This window comes from Myotis daubentonii, chromosome 15, assembly GCF_963259705.1.
Source record: "Myotis daubentonii chromosome 15, mMyoDau2.1, whole genome shotgun sequence".
NCBI classification, from domain to species: Eukaryota; Metazoa; Chordata; class Mammalia; order Chiroptera; family Vespertilionidae; genus Myotis; species Myotis daubentonii.
Window position 1 is genome coordinate 43,066,163 of NC_081854.1, and position 24,937 is coordinate 43,091,099.

The following is a 24,937-nucleotide window of genomic DNA, read 5'->3' on the forward strand; positions in this document are numbered from 1 at the left end:
AGCTCATCATGTTCCCTGGAAGGATTTGGATGATGCTTCATTTACCAGCATCATTGAATAGCTTAGTTGTGACTGTTCTCTGTAAGTGGGAACTTTAAAGGTGATGGTGTCACAGAAATGGAATTCCTTCTTTAAATGTAGATGATATAATTCAATAGCAGAGGTTAGGTAGTAGCAATTAATTATCAGGGGAATGGTGGAAATAAGTATTATGGGTCAGGCACCCACTGGTTGTCATTCAAAATTTTTTAAAAGTGGAAGTGGGTCCCTTCCACAGGCCCAAAGTAGTGAGGTTAATTTGGGTGTTTAAAATTCTCAATTGCATCAACCCTAATATCCTCATTCCAAGGCAGCAATCTTTGAATGACAACTAATGGGTGCCTGACACACAGGGATTTATGGAGATAAATGGCTCAGAGAACTTGATGTTACTAGAAGCAATACAGATGGGTAATCAATAAAGATGTTTTATATATAACATATATTCAAAAGAGATCAATATTGGATAAGTAGATAGATAAAGGTAGCTACTTCAACGGAAATAATCCCATGCTCAGTTTCTAGACCAGAGCCAGTTCTCATATCCAGAATGTGTCAATTGCGAGTGCTAGGGTTCACTGTGGGCACAGATAGCAGAGAATACAGTAGTGGCTCACTTCAACTTTCTGGGATCTGGTTCTATGAGCTCTGAAATATACTGTCTTATATTAATACTAGGGGCCCACTGCACAAATTTGTGCACCTTGAAAGGAACTGTGTGCCGTGAGGCTGTGGTGGGCACAGGGGTGGGTCTCGGCCCATCCTCCGCACCCCCGCCTGGCCCCTCCCGCTGCAGCTCCTGGTTCCCTGTCTGTCGGCAGTCTCACTCCCGCTGCCACAGTTCCCATGCACTGATGGTGCCGGCCCCGCTCCATGATGTGGAGAAATTGGGGCTGGTGCCAGCAACAGGTATGAGAGGTGGCTGCTGCCCTGATCGCCCCTCAGGAGCAGGGGGAGGTGGAGAAGCCCTGAGGGGCAGCGGGTGCGAGTGGGGCTGGTGCTGGTTGCAGGTGCAAGTGCCTGGTGGGACCACGGTGCATGTGAGCAAAGAATTTTCAGTAACCACCAGAGGTTCGTCCTAATGACAGTGACTAGTGCCCCACCTTGGTCTGGCGCCCCCACTCAACTGCTCCACCATCCTGTCACAGCCGATGCCCACCATGTTCCACACTCTGCTGCCTGCTGCTGACGCCGGCCATGTTCTGCACACGCCCCCTGGTGGACAGTGCACATCATAGCGATCGGTTGTTCCGTCGTTCGGTTTATTTGCATATTAGGGTTATACACACACACGCACACACACGCACACACACACACACTAGAGGCCTGGTGCATAGATTCGTGCATTGGTAGGGTCCCTCAGCATAGTCTGAGGGGATTGGGCTGAAACTGGCAGTCCAACGCCGCCTGCCACTCCTGCTCATCCCAGCCTCGCTGCACCTGCTGCCACTGCCACTTAGTAGGCTTGCTGCCGCTCTGTTGTGGTCTCTGATCTGGTGCCTGCTGGTCAACTGAGCAGCACTCCTGCTATGGGAGTGCACTGACCACCAGGGGGCAGCTCCTGTGTTGAGTGTCTGCCCCCTTGTGGTTAGTGCCCATCACAGCTACTGGTCAACCAGTCGTCCGGTCACTTAGGCAAATATATATATGTGTGTGTGTGTGTGTGTGTGTGTGTGTGTGTGTGTGTGTGTGTATGTGTACATATACACATACACACACACACATATGTATGTATATGTATATGTATATGTATATGTATATGTGTGTATATATATATAGATGGAGGCCTGGTGCACAAAATTAGTGCAGGGGGGGTTCCCTTAGCACGGCCTGCAACCTCTGGCAATCCGGGACCCCTCAGGGGATGTCTGACTGCCGGTTTAGGCCCGATCCTCCAGGATCGGGCCTAAACCGGCAGTCAGACATCTCTCTTGCAATCTGGGACCGCTGGCTCCTAACCGCTCACCTGCCTGCCTAATCACCCCTAACTGCCTCTGTCTGCCTGCCTGATCGCCCCTAACTGCTAGGCTGCCTGCCTGATCGCCCCTAACCGCCTCTGCCTCAGCCCCTGCGACTTCGTCTGGGAGGTCATCTGGAAGGACATCTGGAATGACATCTAGAAGGTTGTTCAGCTGTCTGGTCTAATTAGCATCTTACACTTTTATTATTATAGACTAGAGCCCCAGCGCGCAAAATTGCATGCAGTAGCCCGCTTCTGCTTGCCGACTTGCTGCCCGCCTTGCTGCAATCTGAGCCTGTGGGCTGCGGGGGAGGGACTGAGAGGTGGTCAATTCACCTCATGGTGACTGGTCAAGTAGTCGTTCTGGTCGTGATTCTTACGGCCTCTGGCGTTTTATTATATAGGATATCCACTTCAGCTTTCATTTGATTAGTGTTAATGTGGTATATCTATTCCCATCCTGTAATTTTAAAACTATTTACCTTTAAATATTTATATTTAAAGTGGTTTTGTTGTGTGGAGCATATATTTGGGTCTGTTTTCTACCCAATCTGGCAACTGCTGCCTTTTAATTAGGGTATTTAGGCCATTTACATTTAATGTGATTATTGAAGATGACATTTAAGTCTACTATCTTGCTATTTGCTATGGATTAATTGGGGATTTTTGATAATTCATTTTCTTACTTATAATTGATTACTAACTATAACTGTTGTGTCATTTTTGCTTTATGCAAGGTTTATAGTGTACAACTTTAACTTATCACTGTCTACTGTTGAGTGATATTATACCACTTAATATATAGTATTAAAACCTTATAACAGAATTATTTCATTTCTCCATGTTCTTCATTAGCTTTTATGATGTTGTCATGGGTTTTACTTTTACATATTATACATTGTTATAATACTTTGCTTTAAATAGTCAATTAATTGTAAATACATTTAAGTAATGAACAAGTTAGAAAAATTTACCAACATAATTAGCATTTCAAAGGCTTTTCATCATTTTCCATTTGCTTAAAGAGTTTCCTTTATCATTTTTTGTAGTGTAGGTGTGCTAATGATGAATTCTTTCAGCATTTGTACATGTGAAAATGTTTGTATTTCACCTTTGCTTCTGAATGCTATTATTGCTGTTATAGAATTTCAGTTTAAGCTTTTTCTTTTCTTCAATACTTTAAAGATGTTTCTCCACTGTCTTTGGGCTTGCATTGATTCCAGCAAGAAACCTGTCATTTTCATCTTTGTTCCTCTGTACATAATGTCTTCTTTTCTCTCACTGCTTTTAAAACACTGGTAAAATTACTGATTTTATAAAAGCAAATTGGTTATGATGTACCTTAGTGTAGTTTCCTTTGTGTTTCTTGTGCTTGGGATTCACTGAGATATTTGGACCTACTGACTTATATTTTTCACCAAATTTGGAACAATTTCAGCTATTTATTTGACTATATTTTTTGTCCCTCTTCTATCTATCCTTCAAGGGCTTCACTTATACATGTACTAGGTCACATGAAGTTGTCCCACTGATGCCCTGTTCATTATTTTTCTGTTATTTTAGGTAATTTCTATTAATATGTCTGTAAACGAATAATCTTTTCTTCTGAAATATCTAATCTGTCACTACTTTCCTCACAGGCATTCTTCATCTCAGACAGGGAAGTTTGTCTCTACAAGTTCAATTAAAGTATTTTAAAAAATCTTCCACATCTCTATTTAATATGTCCTAAATTTCTTCCAGCTTTTTGAATATATGGAATTCAGTTGTGATAGCTTTAATGTCTTCTTAAGTAAAATCCTTTAAGGTCTTCATCTACTAATTCTATATTCTGTGTACTTTTTGGATGGGTTTAGATTAATTATTCTCCTCATTATGGGTTACAAATATTTTGTCCTAGGCTTTAGCTTATTCTTTCACTTATTTAAAAGTGTCATTAAAATAGAAAAAATGTTCTGTTTTGCTAAAGTCCAACTTATCTTTTTTGTTTATGATTCAGTTTCTTTCTCCCTATCTATAAAATCTCTTACATAGCCCCAGGGAACATATACTTCATTTTTTCCTCCAGAACTTTTCCTTTTTTTTTTTTTATAATATATTTTATTGATTTTTTACAGAGAGGAAGGGAGAGGGATAGAGAGTTAGAAACATCGATGAGAGAGAAACATAGATCAGCTGCCTCCTGCACACTCCCCACTGGGGACCTGCCCGCAACCAAGGTACATGCCCTTGACCGGAATCGAACCTGGGACCCTTCAGTCCGCAGGCCGAAGCTCTATCCACTGAGCCAAACCAGTCAGGGCACCCCCAGAACTTTTATAGTTAGGTTTTTTAAAAAATTTTGTTTTAATATCCATTTCAAATTAAAATTTATATAATAAAATTGGTAAATATATTTATTTGGCTCCAATACCATGTATTAAAAAGACTAAACTCTCTTTAATGGATTGTTTTGACCACTTGTCAAAAAATTGTGTGTTTATATCTGGGTTGTCTATTCTGTTCCACTAATCTTTAAGTCTAGCCTTACATCATTATCACACTGTTTTGATTACTATGGCTCATATTTTTCTACATCTATTAAACTGATCTTTTAAAATTTGGTGATATGGTGAATCAAATTGATTTTAGAATGTTGAACCAACCTTCCATTCTTGGAATAAACATGAGTTGGTCATCCTTTTATATATTATTCAATTCAATTTGCTAATATTTTGTTAAGGATTTTTGGGTTTATATTTATGAGTTATTGGTCTGTAGTTCTCTGCTCTTATATTGTCTTTGTCTGGTTTTGGCATCAGAGTAATGATGAACTCCTGAATTGAGTTGGAAAGTGTTCCTTCCTTTTCTATTCCTAAAAGAGATTGTTTAGGACTGGCATGATTTCTTCCCTAAGTGTTTGTAGAACTTGCCAGTGAAGACATCTGGACTGGATGTTTTCTTTATAGAAAGGTATTTTAACTACAAATTCAATTTCTTTAACAGATATAAAACTATGTAGGTTATTTCCTTTTGGATAAATATTGGTAGCTTATCTTCCAAGGAATCTTTTCATTTCACTTAGGTTATTAAATTTATTGACAACGTTGTTATTTACTTATCCTTTAATAGCCACTTAATATCTGGAAGATCTTTAGTGATGCTTCCTGTTTCATTTCTACTTGTGATAATTTGTGTCCTCTCACTTTTTCTCTTGTTCAGTCTGGTAAGATGTTTACAAATTTTTGTATTCTTTGCAAAGAACCAGTTTTTGGGTATATTGATTTCCCCTACTGTTTCAATTTCATTGGTTTATCTTTATTATTTCTTCTATTCTTCTTACTTTGGGTTTAATTTATTATCTTATGATAATTAGATTATTGAATCAAAACCTTTTTTTGGTTTCTAAAATAAGGCATTATAGCTTATTTCTACATAAGTACTTTTTTAGCTGTTTCTTAAAAATTTTGTTTTTATTGTCATTCAACTAAAAATTTTTTTCTTATTATTTATTTAAAACATTTTTTAAATTGTGCAAATACTAAACCAGCTAGAATGCCAGTAAACAGGCATAAGTCATGTTTCCCCTGGCCAAACTAGACATACAGGCACTGTTGAGCTGATCCAGAGTAAAAAGTATTTTCTAATTTCCCTGTAACTGCCTCTTTGATCCATGCAGTATCTAGAAATATGTTTAATTTAAAAAAATTTGGGATTTCCAGATATCTTTCTGTTATTAATTACTAGTTCAGTTTGTTTGTGGTCAGAGAATATAATTTTTCTGAATTCAATACTTTCAGATTTGTTGATTTGTTATGCTTTTGTTTTTTTCAATCAGAAAGTGGTCTATTTTTGTGACAGTTCCATGTGTACTTTAAAAAATTGGTATTCGCCCTAGCTGGTTTGGCTCAGTGGATATAGCATCCGTCTGTGGACTGAAGGGTCCCAGGTTCGATTCCGGCTAAGGGCACATGCCCAGGTTGTGAGCTCAATCCCCAGTGGGGGGCCTGCAGGAGTCAGCAAATCAATGATTCTCTCTCATCATTGATGTTTCTATCTCTCTCTCCCTCTCTCTTCCTCTCTGAAATCAATAAAAATATATTAAAAAAATGGTATTCCTCTCTTATTGGGTGGAGTGTTCTTATTTTTATTTTCTTAAATGGCTATAAATTTTTGACAATAAAACTTCACAAAAAGAAGGAATATGTCACTTTAGATTCAGAATTCTGATGGTTCAATGTGTGAGTTTGAAAGATCAAAAGTTATTCTGTAAGAAGTATTATAATAGTAAATAGTTCTTGATATGAACTTCATCAAATATATGTACATACAATTAACAAAGACATAAGAGACCAGACACCTGCAATTAAATGCAGATGATGAAAGTTACCTTTGTACATGCTTACCTCCAAATCTGTCCCTAGTATGATCCAATGACCCATTGTCTATACTTGTTTAGTCACATTGGTTTGATTTTAATCCTTCCAAGCAGCCATGATCTGTTCTTGCCTCAGGATTTACTGAAGATATACTCTATATGGAAAATACTTTCTCCCTCTTTTTGTCCAATTTGTCTTCGACTTTCAGAATTAACCTTGAAGTCACTTTTTCGGAAAGCCTTTCCTGACATGCCTTCAAAGATGAGGTCCTTCAGATGTACATTTTAATGACACCCTGTACCTGTTTTACACTGAAATTTTGTGACTGAAATAAAAAATATAAAGTCAGATTAGGTCATATTATCAAAGATGTTAATACTTCTCAAAAGGTTCAGAATCAGTGATTCAACTAAACTGACTACCTTCAGAAGAATATTGAATACAAAGGTCTTTCACATTACATATCTAATAATAAATCCAAGGGCACACACAAAACCAACAAAAATGGGAAATCCCACTTTTCTGCTTTTATAGAGCCAGGCAAATGGATAAGTTGTTTATATTTCTCTAAGACATTCCTTACTTTAGAAAGGAATATCCATATACAAAGATCAAGTTTGGCTCAAATAACTTTTCTTTTCCAAATTGAAGGTAAAAAGTGATGCTTTAGCAGTGGTTCTTAACCTCTGGCCCTTTAAATACAGTTCCTCATGTTGTGACCCAACCATAAAATTATTTGCATTGCTACTTCATAACTGTAATGTTGCTACTGTTATGAATTGTAATGTAAATATCTGATATGCAGGATGGTCTTAGGCGACCCCTGTGAAAGGGTCGTTCGACCGCCAAAGGGGTCGCAACCCACAGGTTGAGAACCGCTGCTTTAGAGTCTAATAGTTTCTTACAAACTTTTTTGGCAAAGGATTTGGGAGAAGAAAGTGAGAGGAAAATCTTCATCGTTTATGAACATTTGGAAACTTAATTTATTTTAAATAGCAATTGACAATATTATTAGGGAGCTTTTTAAGAAAAATATACAGATTTCCTGGCAATGGAGTTGAAAGAGCTGTCTTCTCCAGGTCTCTCAGGCTCACTTTGTAAATTATGTGACACACTTTTAGACAGACACTGGTACTCATAAATTATACAGCTCATTTGCATATTCCAGTCATGAGACATTATGCAAAGTGACATGATTTGCATAATGGATTCCTCTTGTCGCTTCACTTGCTGCCTGCTTTTAAAAAACAAAATGAAATAAAATGAAAGCATGAAAAGGTGAAAGCATCAAGTTTCCAGGCTTGTCCATCTCCTTCCCAACTAGAGTATAATTGCTTTCATTTCTTACAGGGGTTTGGGATGAAGGGCGGCAGAAAGCAAAAATCTACATATACAAACGAAAAACCTAACAGCTTTCATATGAATTTTGGTCTTAATTACAATGTATCTATTTTTTAATTGAAATCCTTCACCATAAATACCCCATCTGAGTCAAAGGGAATAGAAACAAAAAACCCCCCAAGATATAGAGAAAGAAACTATGGAACTTTTTCTTTAAGAAAAGCACCTTTGCCTCTTATATTTAGGGAAGGGGTAATTCCTCTCATAACTAAAAAAAAAAAAAAAAAAAAAAAAAAAAAAAAAGCACCAGGTATTTTCTTACTATTGGAAAAAAACATATTATGGATGAGATAAATGGTCTGGGGGAGGGATTTTCTCCCCTCCCCAGAAGAACTTCTGAAGGGTTTTCTGTTTTTAAAGAGGAAGGCAGAAGAAAGGGCTGTGCTTTGATTATTTAAAAAAAATATATATAGAAAGGCTAAATATACTGTAAGGATGAGACAGTACCACGTCGACTTCTATCGGCTCTACTCCAATGAGCAGGCAACATTCCCTCAGCAGTTGCTAGTTTTGCTGCGGGCTTTCCCTGCCCCCCTGCACCAGTGCGAGAGGCAGAGTGTGCCAAGCGGCTGGCGTCTGTACCCTGTGGGAAAAGTTAACTGTAATTCTTCGGCTTTTAAAATCAATTAACCCGTGTGTTAATTAACGTCAAGTCGACGGGAGGAGGAGGAGAAGAAGGGGAGGGCGGGAGGAAAGAAAAAAGCTGCAAGGGCGGATGGCAGAAGAGTTGGCACAGTGCCATCCATTCAGGGGCAACGCCACAGTTTCGTGCGATAGCAGCAGCGGGTATATGTTACGGGGGCCCTGAATGCGGGCCAGACAGTGCGGTAAAGCCAGGGGAGATTATCCAGACCCCGGGAGCGAACAGCAAGCAGCAACCGAAGGCGCAAGTGCCAGGATTACAGCCTAGGCTGCTCCAACTATGAGCCCTTCCTCGGACCCAGGACTCGGCTACTTGGGGTTTGGGGGTCTTCCACACCCAAGAGGCACAAAGCTGACTTTAATCACTTTTTTCCTTTAAACTTGATTCTGCCGCAGTGGAGCCAGCACAGTGGATGCTTTCACACCCAGCAAGACAAAGGCCGTCGTCTCCGCCATGACACTGTTCCGTTCCAAGCAGAGGCCGGGATCCTGGACTCCTTAAAAAATCAAAAAGAAACAAGGAAAACAAACAACAAATACAGCAACGAACAGAAAAAAATTAACAACCACCAAAATCGTATGCCCGTTTTCCCATGCCAGGGGTGATCTGGGCATCTGTTGCAACAGAAGGCGCTTGTGTGGGGCTATTTTTTTTTTTTTTTGGCAAGCAGTTGGCTTGTTTGCGATTCAACTTTGTTTACAATTAACTTTAAAAACACCATTCAGCCCAGTCAACAACAAACAAAGAGGAAAAGCAGACATCGGAAGAGAAATGCCATAGGAAGCGGCTTGAATGCATGCCACAGCCGGTGCCACTTGCCATTTGGAAAACCTCAGGGAAAGATGCCAATTCTATAGCTCGGAAAGAAGGGAGCATAAAGGTCTACAAACAGAAATCATAAGGAAGGAATACCGCTTGTATAATCCTGGATTGCAATTGCACACAGCTTCTGCTGGGAGGAAAGAGGCAATATTTAAATGGAGATATTAGATGGGTATAAATGAAAAGACAGGCACTTATTGATTGCAAATAGAAACGTGTAAGGTTGTATGTGTATATAAATACATATATTTTCAGAAAAATTAAACGTTTAGATATATATATATTTTTTGTGTTATAGGTATAGCTATGTGTGTAGGTGTATATGTTTAAGCATATACACACATATGTGGGATGTATGCATGTGTGAGAAAAGGAGAGGAAGACAGAAGGAGAGGCAAGGAAATGTGTCTATGTGCATGTATGTGTGTGCATACCTCCCACTTTTTGACCCAGGTATACACAGAAGACAAAATAAAAATCATACTCCAGCAGCAAGCAGGCAGTCAGAGATTTATCTACATTCACTGCTATCACCAGGGAGATGAATGGGGCCGATCTGAAGCCCTTTTACAAGATCCACTATGGGAGTGAAGGAGGAGGAGGCATGCTACACAGACATGCACAAACTTGAAGGCAGATGGATTTGGAAGGTGCTACTTAGGAAACCCTGGTGGCATAACGCAAGGGAGAAGAAGGGAAAAGAGGCCGGTCTCTGTCTATGTTTTAGTAGTTTGTTAAAAAAAATCTGAAAAAGGGTTTCAGGAAACGGCTGGTACTTACGTTGTCGGCGTTGCTGTGGATCTTGAAAGGTGTTCTGTTGGCACCGGGCGCTGAGCCAGGGGCAGGCGCTGGAAACAAAAGGGAGAGACAAAAAAAAAAATAAAGTCATTCAATGGGAATATTAATTGCTGCTCTTGTGGATTTTACAAAACACACAAACTGTTTTCTTTTTCTTTCTTTTTTTAAAAAAAACATGTGGATTGGCGCGTGTCCCTTTCGCATGGAATATACAAGTAGTATGGGATTTACAGCCCAGTACGGGACTCAGGATTAACCGGGCTGGCATCTTTTTGGCATATTCTTCCTTTTAATGAATGAGCTTTCGCTGTTAATGAGGAATAATCGTTTGGCTAATGAGCTTTGAGACATTAAGAGAAAAGAGGTTTTTTTCGTTAATCGCTCTGGTGCGACTGCATGGATGGATTACAAAAGACAGCAATAGGAATGCAGTACAAAGGGGGGGAACCTCTCCTGGAGTGGGAAAAGCACCGAGATGGGTGATATGTCCCTGCATCTTTCCTTCCTTCTCTCTTTCACCCTCTGCCAACTGCTATGGGTTTCCATAACTCCGCAATCAAAGTGGATGGTCGGGAAGGATTATTACAAAGAGTGAAGCCTCTGCTGTTAATGTCTCCAGTGTTTAATAATCATACAGTAGAATGGTTTTATGCATATTTCATTTGCATATCATTAAACCGTGTTAGCGAGGGGCTTTCAGAGCCAGGAGAAGTACAAAGTTGGGGAGAGAGGGAAGGAAAAAAGGTCCCTATGATGCTTATCTTCAAACGGGGACGTGTTCCATGATCTGTCTTCTACTTTTTCTAAAATCATTATGACTTGGAAACCTTTGAAGTTGGATACAACCTTGGATTCTTCTAATTCCTGCAGAGCGGTATATTTTTAAAAACAGCAGAAATGTTCCCGCACTAGACAATTAAAGGAATATAAACTCCAGTGGGTTGAAACTAGTAGCTCTTTGGGGAATGCAGTGGCAGAGGCTTCTACAAATACCAACACACACAAAAAATAATAAAGAGCATCATATTAAAGGAAAACGAAGGCAAGAAATATTAACATGTGGATTACATTTGTTTCTTTTGGGGGGTAGTGAACTAAAGAGAATGAAGAAGCATCGGTAATTTATTCCTTTAATGAGCAGTCACCTTTTTGTATGTGTTTGTTTTTGTCGTTTCTTTTCGAAAAGTGATGTTGTCACTTTTGAAGCGATTAGTCAATTATTTTGTAGCTCTGATCTTTTTTCTTCTGTATCTGACAGGAGAGAAAGGTGGTGGTTAGGGAATATGCGTGTTATTGGGGGGATTTGAGGGGAGAGAAGGAATACAGTGAGTTCTTTGTGTATCTAATACATGCACAACATATTAATTGAGAGCTTTTAAAGCTCCCTCAATAGGCTATTTCATTCCTGGTAAAACAGCAGCTGGTTAGACACTGTTGGTGACTCTTCAGATATCATTTTAAGTATTTTTGTTCTGTTGCTGTTGTCTTGTTTTTCCTCAGTCAAGAATGAGAATATAATGTCACCCCTTCTTTTGAGTCTCTTCTCTCCGCCCTCATCTTCCTCACTCCTACTTTCCAAACTGTAAAACAATGTTGATTTAATATTGAATCCTGGTGCACAGTCTAACTGGCACAACTTGATTTGGAAATGAGGTGCTGTTTTATATTTAAATTATCTCCCTTATCCTCCAAAGCTTTGTCTCGGCTATGAATATTCAGATGAGGCATGATGTGATTACACTGTACAATTACTCCTATCCATGGTGGTGGCGGGCTGCTTGGGAGACAGAGAGCCAGACAGCCTCCAAGCCAACACAGTTTGTTTTCGGTCGGTGTTTTTCCTATCTCCTTGGCACTGCGGCACATGCAGATGTCGCTGTTGTTCTTTATAAAGCCCTAATGATATGCAAAGCATAACGACTCAGTTTGGATGGAAAGCATCAACGAAATATTATGGATGTCTTTAAGAAAGGGGAAGAGAAAATCCTGACTGAAGGAATGTCCACATAAATTATTTTTATTTAAATGAATTCAAAGGATGGGGTGAGGGCAAGTCAGAAGGAGTCACATGGAAAACATGCATAATATTAATATGCATAAAGAGTTCTCACCGAGGACAAGCAGCTCCTCACTACAGCTCATGGGACAAACTGGTTCATTAGGAAATAGCTCAGAGTGGCTACAGCATTTTTCTATTTCATTTTTTCCTTATTTTAAATGAAGAGTCAGACAGATGTGTTTTCTTTGCATGGCAGCATCGAGATGGATCCAATTTGTGAAATTTGCTGCCCAAACGGCATTTCTAATGGAAACGAAACTACACAAGGGCACGGATATGGAAGGGAGGAGAGACGAGAGGATATATGAAGAGGAGTATATTCAGAGCCACAGCATAATATTTTGTAGTACAGGAGGCTTTCAGAAACCATCTGTGCTTCATTAGTCTCAGATGGGGGCTCCTACTGCAGGGAGCTATCAGTGTTTACCAAGATGAGCACCGAACCAGGCCTTTTGAGGTCTGAGGCTGAGGAAAGCAGCGGCAACTTGGTGCCTGCCCCCCACTCCCCAGCTGTCTACAGCTTGGAAGCCAAAAGCACAGCTACTCCTAATATGGGGATGCAGTAGAGTGCCTCCTGGTCCAGGTATTTGTGACAGAGGGAATTCTTGGTGCTATCATACTATATACTAGTATTGCTAAAAAGCAGATGGAATCGTCCAGGTGCTTAAGCAGGCCTGACAATGCTCATGCCAGTTATTTCTTGGAGTAAAGATACTGTGGTTTTCTAACATTTTCAGAATGTTGAAATTACCAGCGTGGATTAGTGCATGTTTACGATAAACAGAGATGAACTAATAGTGAATGAGCCTATTGGGTAAAATCAGAACTGATAGAAATACTTGGAATATTACTCAGGGCCTCAAAGGATTAATAGAGAAAACCAAAACAAGGAGCAGCAGTCAGAAAAAAAGATAGAAAGAGATTTCATTACGTCTCTTGGTCAGGTGGACATAGTTCAAATTACTTTAATAACACAGGTTAAAACTGTTTTATATTTCTGTTGAAATTACTGAAAGACAAAGATTGTTTTGCTTTGGTATGTGTACCTGCACAAATGTCTACTTGATGGCATAATACTGACCTGGAACTGGTCTCTTTATATATGAGCGTATAAGCATGTTCTAAATTCTGCCACTCTCTACCTGTTAAACTCTAAAACTTCCACTTATGAGTCTCCTTTATAAATACACACTCACTCATTTTTCAACTTACATGATTCTCAGCTGGTACAGTATAACAAACTACAGAGTACAATGAATAAATTATGTGGAGAATGGCTATTTAATCTGAATCTGAATCAGGCCTTTAACCTCTTATCTTTCTGACCCATTGACAGAATTATGGCTATTAAATATTGAAACATATAAAGAATTTAGCAAATTATTTGCACATAACAAACACTAAATTATGTATTTTATTGTTGCTATATTATTATTATTTCAGTGATTTGGTTAGTATTTTAAGAAAATAAGGAAAAGAAAATAACATTTAACCTCTACTGCTACTACTAAATAGTGATACAGGTAAAAGGTTTAGTAGGAAAACGTTAAATAGGTATGTATGGTGGATAGATTATGAATTATCAATAATTAAAAGTCAAACTACAGCTCATATTAATGCAGTTCATAACAGAGCCAAGAAAGGGTTCCTTTAAAAGTGTATGTGTAATTCTGAGATGATGATCGTGTTGCATGATATCTATAGTCTGATAAGAGAGTTCTATCATGGTTTGCGTAGAGGGCTATGGTAATTGATGGGTGCTTATTATTTACGATGTTGACAGGGTAATGCCAACTTTCAGTCATTTTTTAAAACAATAAGTTATATTTTTGAATATGTAATGCATTAACTATTTTCAATTGTCAATAATTTAAATTATTAGAAAGCAAAGTTTCCTTCCTTCCCCTATTCTAGCCATGATTTTCTAACCTCACCCCCAAACTGGTAATCACTGTTACTGGTTTCTTATTTATCCTTTCAGATACTACTATATTATACCTAGATATTAATAAGACATTAATATATTTCCCTCTATTTTTTTATACAAATGATATTTTCTTAAAGTTTCATTAGAATTTTCTGCAAGTGCAATAGTTTCATCTGTGAATAGATAGCCTAACATCTTCATTTTCAGTAAGCATATCCATTCATTTTTTTCTTTACCTTGCTTTACTGCATTGATGAGGACATCTAGTACAATGCTGAATAGAAGTGGTGAGTGCTGAAACTAGATGTTTTTGCTTTGTTTTCCATCTTAGGGAACATCATTACTTGTTCCTGAACTTAGGGGAGACATACTTCAGTCTTTCATCACTAAGAAAGATGCCTTTTATCAAGCAGATAAGGTTTCCTTCTATTTCTCGTTGCTAAGATTTAAAAAAAATAATGGTTGTTAAATTTTGTCAAATGCCTTTTTTTTTTTTTTTTTTTAAAAACAACACAATCACAGCTCAAAAGTTGTAAGCATGATGAATTATAATGACTGACTTTTATATGTTAAACCAACCTTGCAATCATGGGACAAACCCCACTTGGTCATTGATGTCTGTAATATTTTGGAAAACATTTTTGAATCCATGTTCATGAGAGATATTGATTTATTATTTTCTTTGGTTTTTGAGAGAGAGAGAGAAAGAAAAAAAAACACAACACATTGATTTATTGTTCCACTTATTCATGTATTCACTGGTTGATTCTTGTATGAGCCTTGACCTGGGATCGAACCCGCAACCTTGGCATATGGGGATAACACTCTAACCAACTGAACTACCTGGTTAGGACCTATAATTTTCTTTTCTTGAAATGATTTTGTTAGGTAATGTTATCAGGGTCTTGCTGGCTTTATGGAACAAATTGGATAGGGTCCCCTCCTGTATAGTCTGGGAAAGTTTGTGTAAAATTGTTATTATTTTGTCCTTAAATGTTGGATAGAATACACCAGTGAAGCTTTCAGGCCTAGAAATTATGGGAAATTTTTCAATTATAAATTTGATTTTTAAGAAAATGATCTAGAAATCAGATGTTCAATTTCTTGTGCTAAGTTTGGTAAGCTGTGCTTTTCAAGAAATTTGTTGAAAAGCGGATAAGGTTTCCTTCTATTTCTCGTTGCTAAGATTTAAAAAAAATAATGGTTGTTAAATTTTGCCAAATGCCTTTTTTGTTGGTTTTTTTTTTTTAAAAAAACAACACAATCACAACTCAAAAGTTGTAAGCATGATGAATTATAATGACTGACTTTTATATGCCTTTTATCAAAACATTGTTACTAAATTGATAGGAACAAAGCTGTTCATAATATTGTATTTTTAGCCTATTTTTGTCTGCTAAAACTTTAGTAATATCATCTCTTTCACTTGTGATTTTTTTCTTGATCAGTCTTTTAACAATCAACTTTATTAATCTTTCTAAAGAATCAACTTCTGGATGATTTTCTTTTGATTTCTACTCTTAATTTTATAATTTCTTTTACTTACTTTGGGTTTAATTTGCTTCCCTTTATCTAGATTCACAAGGACAAATCTTAGCTAATCAATTTTATACTTTTCTTTTCAAATATAGATGTGTAGAACTATACATCTCCCTCTGAAGTCTGCTTTCATTGCATCCCATATACTTTCATGGATGTGTATTCATTATTATTTACTTGAGATTTTTACAAGACCAGTGCTCTAACCCCTGAGCTATGGAGCCTTAGCCTACTTGAGATTTTTTAAAAAAAAATCTCTTATAGTTTCTTCTTGGACACATGTTATTTATAAGTATGCTGTTTAATTTCCAAGTATTGTTATTTTCTAGGAATCTTATTACTGTGAATTTCTAGGTATCTTATTACTATGAATTTCTACCACTGTGTTCAGGTAATATATTCTGTATAATTTTAACTCAGGACCTGTTTTATGGTCCAACATGTAGTGTACTTTTTTTAAATCTTATGTGCATGAGAAGAATGCATATTGTACCACTGTTCATTTCCTGTGTTAAACAGTTGATTTCTATTTATTTTCTGTTCTTATTGTTTTCTTCTTTCTACTTCCTTTATGTTGCCTTTTTTATTTTATTTCTAATTTCTTAAGCATTTATTTGTATCATTGATTTTTAGCCTCTTTTTATTTGTAAACATTCATTTAAAGGCTATCCATGTTCCTCTAGGCATAGCTTTAGATATAACCACCCACCGGGTTTTCATGTCATATTTTCTTTATCATGTGGTTCAAAACATTTTCTAATTTACACCATACTTTCCTCTTTGGCCTATAGGTTATTTATAAGTATATGGCTTAAATTCCGCATCTTTAGAGATTCCCCCAAATTTTAGTTATCTTATTGTCATTTACTTTTAGCTTCTTGTTATTGCTTTCCAGATCTCTATGGTCACAGTGTATTCTGAATGATTTAACTCTCTTGGCTGTTTTTGAGAATTGTCTTCTGGGCAATTTTGGTAAATGTCCACTTGAAAAGAATGAATCCTGCCATTGTTAGGCACAGTGTTCTACATAAAACTAAGTTACATTGGATAATTATGTTGTTTAATTCACTTACATTCTTATTAATGTTTTGTCTGATTGTGCACTTGTTTTATTGGTTACCACAAGAGAGATATGCTAAAGTCTTACAATATGATGTGAATTTGTGTGCATAGTTTTTTAGTTTTGTCAATTTTAGCTTCATATATTTTGTTGCTATGTTATTAAATGCATACCGATTAAGAATTATATTCTGTTGGACTGAACTTTTAATAATTATGGTACATACATCTTTATCTCTTCCCTTAAAATTTACTTTGTCTAACATTAATACAGTTGTTCTAGTTATATTTTGGTATAATGGGATTATAGTTCATTTTATTACTTTCAACCTATTTTGTTTTTGAGATTTTATCTTTTATCCAATCTGACAATTCTCTTTTAACTGCAGAGTCAATTTATATTTAATATTTAAAATTACCAACATAGCCCCTTATTTGTTTCCTATTTGTTCTATGTTCTTTTATTCCTCTCTTTTGCATTCCTTAAGATTAACTGTATTTTTATTCAATTTTCTTTTTATTAGCTTATTAATTTTTATTTTACTATTAAATGTTGCCCTAAATATTACAACATGCAACACTATCCTGGCTTACTACAATCTATTTATTACAATTTGTTACTTTTACCACTTCTTAAATACGAGAAAACTTTAAATTATTCTTTTTGCTTACCCTGCCGCCTTTTATGTTATTGTTAAAGCGTCTTTTATTGTTCATATATTTTAAACCTCAAAATATTTTTTTATTGTGCAGTCAAGATTCATTTACACTTCTCTCCATTTATAGTTTGTGCATTGTTCTTTGTTCCTTTCTCCACTTCATGTTTCCTTCTGGGATCACTTCTCTTCTAACTAAATAACTCCCTTTGGTATTTCTTTTAAGTCAGGTCTGCTGCTGCTAACGTCTCTATTTTTGTTTGTCTATAAAATTATTTCATCTTCAGTTTTGAATGATATTTTCACTGAGTATAGAATTCTAGATTGCCAGTTATTTTCTTTTAGCATTTTCAAGATGTCATTCCATTGGCTTTGGCCTCCATCATTTCTGTTGAGAAGTCAGCTGAAAGGCTTACTATTGCTTGTATGAAATAATGTCTTTCTTTACTCTCATTTAAGCCACAGATACCCCCAGCAGGATAAACATAAAGAAAAGCACACCGAGGCACATCTGCCTTGTCCTGTTTCTTGATATTCCTGAAAAGTACTGAATGGGTGTAAGACATTGAGTGTGGAAATTTTAAAGGCTCTCGATGGTGACATTTTAGTCTGAAAAAAAATGTATCCTATCATTTGGGAGGTGGTAGGGTAGAACAAGGACAGGCCACCTCAATTCAAAAAGAGAGTAAATCAATTTAAAGCTAGATTGTAATCTTTGTAATGCTCGGATTACATCTGGTTCACCTCATCTCCTACGTCCCATTTCCTTGACAGATTATGAACTGTGATTTTGTCTTCCCAGCACTGTAATGCTGAAAGCTCCATTTGGCTTTCAGCAGCTTTCTGCTCAACTTCTTTGCCTCTTATCCTAGGCAAGAAAAACAGGAAGTCTGAGATATACTCTGATTATAGAATCCCTCTGAAATAATGCCATGAAAAAATGAAGTGAGAACGTTTGTTCTTTGTGAAGCTGTTTTTATTCCTACTGATCAAAATTCCCTTTTCCAATGCCTAAAAAAATAACTTCTGTTTTTAAAATTAACACAACTTTTTTGAAAACTGGGAATGATTTTTCCTCTTATTCAGGCTTCTGGCACCTGTCCTAATCTGCATAGTCTCTCAAAAACATCTGCACTTCTTCAAGCTCAACTGCAGATGTAGCTCTTCAAACTCAACTGCAAATTCGCATAGTACCTTTGATGTAATATATCTGAGACAGGGGACTTGAATTCTAATAATTAGTTGTTCTATTTTAATCTGTTTCCCTGATCTTGGGCTACAATTCCCACTAAAAATATTGTTCTTGTCCTTCCTTATCTGAAGGCCATTCTTATTGACAGAGAAGACAGAGAAAAAGAATTTGAAAAGATAATTCATTCTCTCTCCTTCCATCCCTCTTACTCTCTCTTAGTAATTTCTTCTTCTTTTTAATCCTTACTCGAGGACATGCTTATTGATATTATTTTTTTCAAAGATTTTTATTGACTTTTAGAGAGAGAAAAGGAGAGGGAGAGAGAAACATTGATTGGCTGCCTCCTACACACTCTCTACCAGGGATTGAGCTTGCATCCTGGGCATGTGCCCTGATTGAGAATTGAACCGACAACCTTTTGGTGCATGGGTCAACACCCAACCAACTGAGCCACATCAAATAGGGCCATGCTTATTGATTTTAGAGAGAGAGAGAAACATTAATGTTTGAACCCGCAACCTAGGTACGTGCCCTGACTGGGAACTGAAACTGCAACCTATTGGTGTACGGGACAATGCTCCAACCAACTGAGCCACACTGGCGAGGGCCCCAGTAATTTCTTAACAAAACATTGAAATCCTGCAAGTCTCTCTGTTTTACGTTTCCCTAGAAACAATCCCCAAATTCTCTCTCTTATATGCCCCTCATATCTTTTATATGCAATCATTATTAACTAAACAATGAGATCATATTGCTCTTGTTTACTTATCTCCTCCTTCCCCCCCCCAACAATTTCTTTATTTTATTCATCAATTACTAAGTTCTTACCAAAATATTTACTATGTACCAGATATAGTGAAACAGACAGATGCACTCTTGCCTTAAAGACTGGTTTGCAAAATAGCAATACGCCAATTACATTACAATGTGCTATGCGTTAAGGACAATTTTAGTATTATTTTGGAGGGCCTCCTATTTTTTCTTAAGTTATTTTTTAGAGATAATATCCATAAAGTTATATTATCTTTAATATGAATATTTTATAATCTCCCTTTCTGAAGTCTAGGATAACATTATCCAAAAGAACTTTCTGCAACTATAGAAATGTGATGTCTAATAGCGTAGCCACTAGCTAGTATAACTGAAAACTGAACCTTTAATTTTATTTAATTTTAATTAAAGAGGCTAACTCATTGGACAGGTAGCTATAGGGCATATGTCTAATTATGTTCAATATTCACCATTCCAGGCTACTTTAGGCTCTAAGATTAAATGACTACTTTCTTCCAGGGTTATAATTTTTTCTACCTCTCTGAGAAATTCTCACTTGATCAAAATTAGGTTCATATGATTAGTTTCCCTATCATTTCTCCCATTTACCAAGGAAGCAAATTATTAGCAAGGCAATATTAGCAAGGCAAAGCATGAATACATCAGAAATTTTACTTTTAGTAGAATAAGATTTTGGATGTGTATTTGAATAGTTGACTCCATATGATCATTATTATATCATGAGTTTGTATATCTTTTAGGATCTGAATCAGGATTGTGAAATATCTATTCTTTATTTGATCACTCAAATTATAGAATATCCACCCCAAACAATTACTTCTAATCCCTAGTTTTATGCTTACCCAGATGCTTTTCATCATGTTTCCACTCAAATTCTGCCCCCCACTGACATACTGATCATTAATGAATGTCATGTCTAGAGTAAGGAATGTAGTTTGTGATCACAGAAAAAATTGCAACCAAGTGGCAATTAACTCAGGAATTAATAACATGACTTTTAACTCATTATCACAGTGATTATGTGTGCTTCTTTATATGTGCAGGTAGATACATACATAATACATGTATTTCATGAAAGCAGAAATACTATTTACCAAAAGGTTAAAATAAATGGTTAGTATAATTAACAAATACAGTATAAAGAATTTAGTCTTATGAAGTGCAGGATGTCCTATATTAAGAATGAATTGCCAAAGAAGATTTAGAAATTTATATTGGGTTTAAAAAAAGAAGAAAAATACTATTTTAAGAGATAATTAGATTTTTAGGTTGTCTGAAAGTGAATGAGAAGTAATACAAAAATATATATCCTCTCATAATCTTTCAAATCTGAGTATTGTTCATGTTTATATATCTGTTCACTGCATACATGAAATATATGAACTGATTTATGGATGCTTAAAATTTTTTCTAACAAAATATATCCATTTTTTAGTGGACATTGATGTGTAAGAATAATAATTCAGGCTTTGGATTAACATACACCTAGGGATTTTGTAATGTGTAGCTTTAGTTATAAATGGTTTCTGACCTCAAAAATAAGTTAGCAGGTTTCCCATAGTGTCTTTTTGGCAATTATTTCAAGAGATTATAGGTGTCGGTCAACATTATGTAAGACCTCCCTTCTTTAGAAACTTTAATGCTAAAAAATTCAAGATTCAAAATAGATAATTAGGAAATTAGTCACATTATAAACTAATTATTGTTACAGGCTTCACCAGAAATAAGCTCTTTTATACGTTTAAAATAGTATGTTTTTAAAATTGAAAAAATTACTTTCAAATTTTCAGAAAAACTTTTCTTACATAGAACAAGATGTACTTATATTTGGGATAAAAAATGTCATAATTACCGACGAGGTTATATAAAAGTGCTTCAAATCATTACTACTTTAATTATACCTTATATAAGTCTAGGATTTTCCCATGTACAAAGCACCTTCACATACACTGTATCTTTTAAAAGAATGGTATCATAAGAACAGAAACTGCTGCTAGTTTTTTTCTATGAATAATGGCACTTTTAAAATGAAAAGAGAAACTATGCCTATTATTTTACAATATAAAAACAGCACTTTCTAAAAAAAATTGCTGAGCTTCTCAAAGGCAATATGGCAAAGAACAGGCTTTGGAATCAGTAAGACTCAGTTGGAATCTTAGTTTTATTTACTTACTAGCTATGTGACCTTGTGTAACCTACTTAACCTGTATACGCTTCCTTCTCCTCATCTGTGAATTAGAAATTCTGACCTAATAGAGTCATAAGATTAAGGAAAAATAATTTAATATCCTAAAGCAATATCTAGTATATAGAAGAAACTCAATCAATTATGATAATAGTAATAATAATAATGTTACTGCTATAATTAAAATTATCTATCCTTTCTCGTTGACCTTCATAACATTTCAATAAAACGTACATGCAAAGGAAATAATTAGATATGAGACAATGACTGGTCCTATATCATAGATCAAGTCAGGAAAATAGGTAGAAGTGAAAGTCTAAATTAGATAGTACAACTAGGGAAAATGGAACTCATTAGGAAATCTCAGATTACACCTACACAGGCTTGAATTTATGATGTTTAAATAGGGTAAAAGTTTATTAAGAACATCACAGGCTATTTTCTTTTAGGAAGAAAAAAATGGAAGCACATTTGTGATGTGAATGCCAAATAAAAATGGAAAGATATCTGTGAAATAAGAAATAGTATATAAAATGGAGCAGTGTGCAGGGAACTTGTGGCTGGAATAATTTGACTTGTGTAAGCAAATTAGCTTGCTGAGATTGATCATATGGATTATAAGAACAAGGATAAAAGCTTGACCTACAGTTTTGCATAAAAATTCTCTGCTTCAGAAGAAAAGATCCTAATGAGTCTCCTCATAAATGTGTGCTGTCAGTTAAACAAGGAGCCTCAATATAGTGTTTCTTGCTTAAAGCAATCCATCATGATTTTAAATTAATGACCAAAATTATATATCCTATTTACATAAAATAGCTACCATCTTTGCATTAACAACATTCACTCATTTTAATATTTTAAAAATATATTTTTATTGATTTCAGAGAGAGGAAGGGAGAGGGAGAGAGAGACTGAAACATCAATGATGAGAGAGAATCACTGATCAGCTGCCTGCACGCCCCCCACTGGGCATTGAGACCACAACCTGGGCATGTGCCCCTGACTAGAATCGAACCCAGAACCTTTCAGTCCGCAGGCTGATGCTCTATCCATTAAGGCAAACTGGCTAGGGCTGATTTTTTTTTTTCTTGAAATTTAGATAGAGTGAAACATTTAGACAAAGAATTAACGTTACTTGAAGGCCCATTTTTTTAGGTGTTTGTATAAACTATATAAGTTATATTATGCCCACATTATAGATAAGAAAGATTAGGTGATAAGCCTAAAGTAATTGCTAATACATAGTGGAAGTAGAATGTAAATCAAGATGTTTAAACTAGTAAACAAATGTTCTACCTTCATTCTCCTCATGCTTTTTCCAGATCAAATATAGTGGATTTTAGCAGAAAATTTAGAATGTATGCTAAGTGAAAGGCAGCTTGGTAAAGAGATGCAGAACTGAGTTGGCGCCATGGGATAATACGCGTACTTGATTAGTGGTAGGCACTAAAGAAACATTATTTGTTCTGGCATTCCCCAATTCATCCTCTCTGCCCTCCCCTAAGGGAGTTCAGAATTGTTAGGGGTTTATAAATTATAATGAAATATCATAGAAAAATAATAGTAGCTTGCTTGAAGACATCCAAACAGCTGTGTAGGGCACACAATAAACACTCCATAAATGCCTGACTTATCCAATTAAAAAAAATGAGACATTAAACATTAAAAACCATTTCACGACACAGAAAGCAAATCAGCCAACATTCAAAAATAAAAAACACAGTTATAAAGAAGATGAGAACATTAAAGTGTTAGTATATTATCCCCTGACTATGTTTTATGATTCCCCTAAACAAAGGATGTCCGAGAAAAGAGGGAACCATATTTGCTTATTGTAATCATTCGTTTAGTCTACAGATTTAAAGGCTGTTTTGAACACGGGGTCTGTAGAGAAGGGTGATTGCTCTCTGCTACAGTCCCAAAGTCCATCTTCTTTCCCTCATAAATTTGCAGCTTGGTAGGGGTGAGGGTGAGGGAAGAGTTATGCTGTTCTCTCAGGAGCAAGGGGCTGTTTTCCTGCCTGTCATTCTACCAACCTCCCAGAATAAATTGCTACTTAGAAAGGGAAAGTCAAACATTTATGAAACATATTGCTATTTGGAAAAAAATAAGAATTGTTTTTGCAAATAGTAGCACTATTAAGAGAGGGAAGAGAGAATACCATCAGTCATTTTACATTAAATATAAGCAGTTTATTAAAGAATTAAATATTTATAGACTATAAAGCAAGGCAGGCGATGAGTCGCAAACAGCTTGCTGAGAAGTACATTATAAAACAATGAGTCTGTCAGTGATTGATAAAGAATGGAGAGTACAAATGCTTTAGAAAATCCCTAAGTTAGCTATGAATTTCAAGACTAGCAAAATAGGACATGGTAGCCAGTAATGTCACACCAACTCAAGCTGTTGTATATGCTAAAGGCTTTCAGTGAACAAAATGTATAGTTTCACTCTGATCCTTCCATCACTATCTAATATAGGGAAAAGGTTTGCAAAGTACACACAACTCTTGGGCAAGAACTTTATGGGTGCTCAGTTCCAAATTAATAATGTTAGATCTATATACCCACCTACCTTACCTCAGTTTTTCTGACTGTTTTCTTATTTAATAAATAAGGCCATAGATATTTAAAGAAAGATATCACTCCCTTCCTTACAGAATTATACAGACATCAGCTCACCTAGTCTAATCCCCTTAGTTGAGACGTAAAGTGGTTAAGTGATTCATCCAAGTTCACACAGCTACTTAAAAACAGAATCAGGATTAAACCTTGGGTTTCCTACCTCCTAAATCAATATTCTTTCCATAACATCACCTTCATTTCCTAATCTCTTTAAAAATTACAAATCTGAGTTCTTTCTGTTCATCAGATCATTCCCCAGTTAGAAATTATGAATTCTTTATCACATAAAATTATCTTTCAGCCCAGTTTGGAAAATGGTTTTGTGAAGAGAGAAAAAAAGCTTTAACTGGATAAAACTTTAGTGAAATTATTCTCTTAGAAAAACGGAAAATATAATCTGCCCATCCAAAGTCATTCTAGAGTTTGAGATAACAGGTTGCTATTAAAGAAATATTGGCTCTTTCTTGGATAAATTGATGATATGACATTCTTTTATAAACTAACTAGCTGAGAGGGTGAATTACTTTTTGTCCTTTATGAGAATAGTCGAGACCTTAAAGGTGTTCATAAATTTAAATGCTGGAGGAAGTCATCTTTTCTTGACTATGTGAGAGTCGTAAGTGCCTCTATGTTCTGGATATACTAATTTGGAATTCTTTCCTTTCTATTCTCTGGCTTCAAATTTAAAGAGTCATTTGGTTTCTACATAATTGAATTTGAAGTTCCACTTGCTGTCTGCAAATTGGATAGCAGACACATTGTGAGTCAAATAAAATTATGGATCAAATCCTTTGTGCCTGTATGGAAGCTAAATCACTAGGTAGTTTGTTTTTTTAAAAACTGAACAACTGCCCTAACTGGTTTGGCTCAGTGGATAGAGCGT

At 36.1% G+C, this 24,937-nt stretch overlaps 1 long non-coding RNA gene across 1 annotated transcript in view; it reads right to left on the reverse strand.

The window, feature by feature from the left end:
• LOC132217401 (uncharacterized) overlaps positions 1-24,937 on the reverse strand; it is a 180,027-nt gene that overhangs the window by 14,146 nt on the left and 140,944 nt on the right. The window contains exons 4-6 of the long non-coding RNA XR_009448888.1: positions 10,004-10,071; positions 8,767-8,897; positions 6,385-6,682 (exon numbers count right to left, since the gene is read on the reverse strand). This is a non-coding gene — a long non-coding RNA (uncharacterized LOC132217401). The remainder of the gene's footprint in view (positions 1-6,384; positions 6,683-8,766; positions 8,898-10,003; positions 10,072-24,937) is intronic.